This window comes from Budorcas taxicolor, chromosome 1 (genome assembly GCF_023091745.1).
Source record: "Budorcas taxicolor isolate Tak-1 chromosome 1, Takin1.1, whole genome shotgun sequence".
Lineage (NCBI taxonomy): Eukaryota > Metazoa > Chordata > Mammalia > Artiodactyla > Bovidae > Budorcas > Budorcas taxicolor.
Window position 1 is genome coordinate 160,754,675 of NC_068910.1, and position 3,805 is coordinate 160,758,479.

The following is a 3,805-nucleotide window of genomic DNA, read 5'->3' on the forward strand; positions in this document are numbered from 1 at the left end:
ATGGTGAAATTATTTATGCTGAGTGGATGAGTATTAATCCTCATTTTTTATCTTTTCTTAAGTAATAGCTTTATTGAGGTATAATTCATTTATCATGTAATTTCCCCTTTAAAATGTACAATTCAGTGATTTTTAGTATATTCAGAATTGTACGATCATCATATTATTTATTATCAGTACATTTTCATCGCCCCCAAAGAAGCCCTGTACCCATTAGCAATTATCTCTCATTCTCTCCTCCACCCAGTCCCAGCAATCACTAATCTACTGTCCGTTTCTATGGATTTGCCTGTTCTAGACCTTTCATATAAATGAAATCATTCAACATGCAGCCTTTGTGACTGGCTTTTTTTCATGTAGCATAATTTTTAAGGATAATCCACACTTCCTATTTATAAGTACTTCTTCCTGGTGGCTTCCTTCCCTGGTGGCTCAGATGGTAAAGTGTCTGCCTGCAATGTGGGAAACCTGGGTTCGATCGCTGGGTTGGTAAGATCCCCTAGAGAAGGAAATGGCAACCCACTCCAGTACTCTTGCCTGGAAAATCCCATGGACAGAAGAGCCTGGTAGGTTACGGTCCATGGGGTCGCAAAGAATCGGACACAACTGAGCGACTTCACTTTCACTTTTCACTTTACTTTCTTCCTTTTTATTGTTGAATGTTCCATTATATAGAATAGCATATTTCATTTATCCTTTCATCAGCTGATGAGCAATTAAGTTTTTTCTAGTTTTTTACTATGATGAATAATGTTTTAAGAACATTAATGTACAAGTTTTTTGCAGGGATGAAAATTCTCTTGAGAATATAACTAGGTGTAGAATGGTTAGGTCATATGCTGTCTCTAAGTCTGATATTTTGAGAAACTGCCAAACTGTTTTCCAAAGCAGCTGTGCTATTTCACAACCCCACTAGCAATGTATGAAGGTTCCAATTTCTCTACATTCTTGCAACAATTGTTACTGTGTTTCATTTCAGTCATTCTAGTGGGTGTAAAGTGGTATCTCACTGTAGTTTTGATATGCATTGCCTTAATAACTAATGATGTTGATAAGTTTTTTGAGTTTAATAGCCATTTCCATATCTTCTTTGGAGAAACATCTATTCAAATCTTTAGCCAATTTTAAAAAATTATTTTTCTGTTTATTTTTGAGTTGTAAGAGACCTTTACATTTCTGTATACAGATCCCTTATCAAATATATGACTTGCAAATATTTTCTCCCTTTGCATGATTTTATTTTCACTTTTTTGATGTTGTCCTTCAAGGTACAAACATTTTCAATATTGATGACATTCAATTTATGTTTTTTTTTAAATTTACTACTTGGAGTTCTGCCCGCAGGCGCCACCTGGGAATCCCTTCACAATCCCAGCAGAAGCAGCACCATGGATTCCTTTAAAGTGGTGCTGGAGGGGCCAGCACTTTGGGGCTTCTGGCCACAGGTGGGCAAGGACTTCAATGTGCCCTTCTCTATCTCCTGGCTCACTCAGCCCTGGAGGAGTCCTGAGTATTGATGGTGAGAATGCAGAGGGCCTCATACACATAGAAGCCCAGAACAAGATTCATGCCTGTGGGGAGAGCCTCAGCCTTGGTCTCAGCAGGGCTCAGCCCCCTCAGAGGAAACAGCAGAAGGCCCTGGCCCCTCACCATGGACCCCCCTCACCTCACTCCCACCCTCGCCCAGGCAGTACACCTTTGCACCCAGTGCTTCCTTCAACAATACACCTGGCCTTCGGGGCAACCCCACTCGCTGACAGTGCCCTGTAGCAGAATGGACAGCTGCTCAGCAAGTAGTGGCTGATGGAGGACATGGAAGACTGGCAGCCAAAGTCTGGGACAGGCCAGTCCCATTCCTTCTGCATCCTCGCCCACCTCACGAGCACCGAGTTCATGCAAGACCTGATGAGAAGCACCTGAAGAAACCAAGGGAAAACTGTCCTGGAGCTGCAGAGCCCATGCCACACCCACCTCCAGGACTGGCACCCCTGGCACTCTGCCCATGTGCTCAACATGCAATGGTAGTCTGGCCCTCGCTGGCTGGCTGCCCTCTCTGCCTCTCTTTCTGTTCTTCCACCCAGGGCATCTCCCCTTAGTGCTTCCAGCTTCTGCCTACCTCACCCATCCCTTTCTTGCCCCTGCATTGAGCCTCCTGCTGGCCTAGCCCTGGCTGCCCTACTGGCACAGGGCCTGGCTCCATTTGACACTGCCCTCACTCTTTGCCCTATGGTACTGCTGTCTGCCAGGTCTGTGCTGGCTTGGGCATGAAAATAACTTCTTAGCCCTGCTTAAAAAAAAAAAAATCTGCTTGCAATGCAGAGATGCAAGAGTTGATGCAGAAATGCAGAGGTTGATCTCTGGGTGGGGAAGATCCTCCAGTAGGAAATGGCAATCCACTTGTTTTCTTGCCTGGAATATTCCATGGACAGAGGAGCCTGGTGGCCTACAGTCCACGGGGTTGCAAAGAGACACGACTGAGTACACACACAAACACATGCTGTGAAAGGATTCCTCCCACCTAGTTAATTGGCACATCCATCATGTCATACATCATACATTTATCTTTTTTTGGTGAGAACATTCACATGCGACTCTCTTATACAACACTGTGTTGATTCATTATGCTATACAATACATCCTTATACCTTATTCATCTTATAGCTGAAAGCTTATACCTGTTTACTAATCTCTTCCTAGTTCTCCCTAGATCCTGGCCACAATTTTCTACTCTGTTTCTGGGGTGTTTTTCAAGATTCCACATATAATGAAATCTAAATTCAGTGTTTTTCTTTCTCCACCTGGCTTATTTCACTTAGCATCTATGTGTTCATCTATGTGTCAAAAATGGCAGGATTTTCTTCTTTCACATGACTGAATAATACTGTATTCATTGTGAATATATACCACACCTTCTTTATCCATTCACCCACTGACAAACACTTAGGTTATCTCCACACCTTGATTATGCGAGTAATACTGCAATGAACATGGGAGTGCAGATGTCTCTTCAATATTCTGTTTTCATTCCCTTTGGATATATACACAAAAGTGGGATTGCTGGATCATATGGTAGTTCTATTTTTAATTTTTTGAAGCACCTCCCTGCTGTTTTCCATAGCGGTTGCACCATTTCACAGTCCCCAAAACTGTGCACAAAGATTTCCTTTTCTCCACCACCTGCCAGCACTTGTTATCTCTAGTCTTTTTGATGATGGCCATTTTAACAGGAGTGAGGTGATAATATCGTGATTTTGATTTCCCTGATAATTGGTGATGTTAAGAAATTTTCTATGTACCTGTGGGCCATTTGTAGGTCTTCTTTGGAAAAATGTATATTCCATTCCTCTATTTTAAAATCAGATTTTTTTTTGATTACTGAATTGCATGAATTCTTTTTAAAAAACAACAATGGCCTATTTTGCATTCAAGAACTCTAATAATTGCTCATTTTTAATATTTATTTATGTGGCTGTATCAGGTCTTAGTTGCAGCACATGGGATCTTCATCGCATCATTCAGGATCTTTCCCTGTCGCACACAGATTCTATTTACGGTGCAAGGACTTAGTTGCCCCTCAGCTTGAGGAATTTTAGTTCCCCAACCAGGGCTTGAATTAATGTCCCCTACATTGCAAGGCAGATTCTTATTTACTGGACCACCAGGGAAGTCCCTGAATTTTGCATGAATTCTTGATGTATTTTTGGATACTTACACCTTATCAGATGTATGACTTGCAAATACTTTCTTCCATTCCATAGGTTGTCTTTTCACATTGTTGATGGTTTGCTTTACTATGCAGAAGCTT

At 41.8% G+C, this 3,805-nt stretch overlaps 1 pseudogene; it reads left to right on the forward strand.

The window, feature by feature from the left end:
• The first annotated feature begins 1,388 nt into the window (after nucleotides 1-1,388).
• Nucleotides 1,389-2,025, forward strand: LOC128052788 (PDZ and LIM domain protein 7-like; annotated as a pseudogene).
• The last annotated feature ends 1,780 nt before the right edge of the window (nucleotides 2,026-3,805 follow it).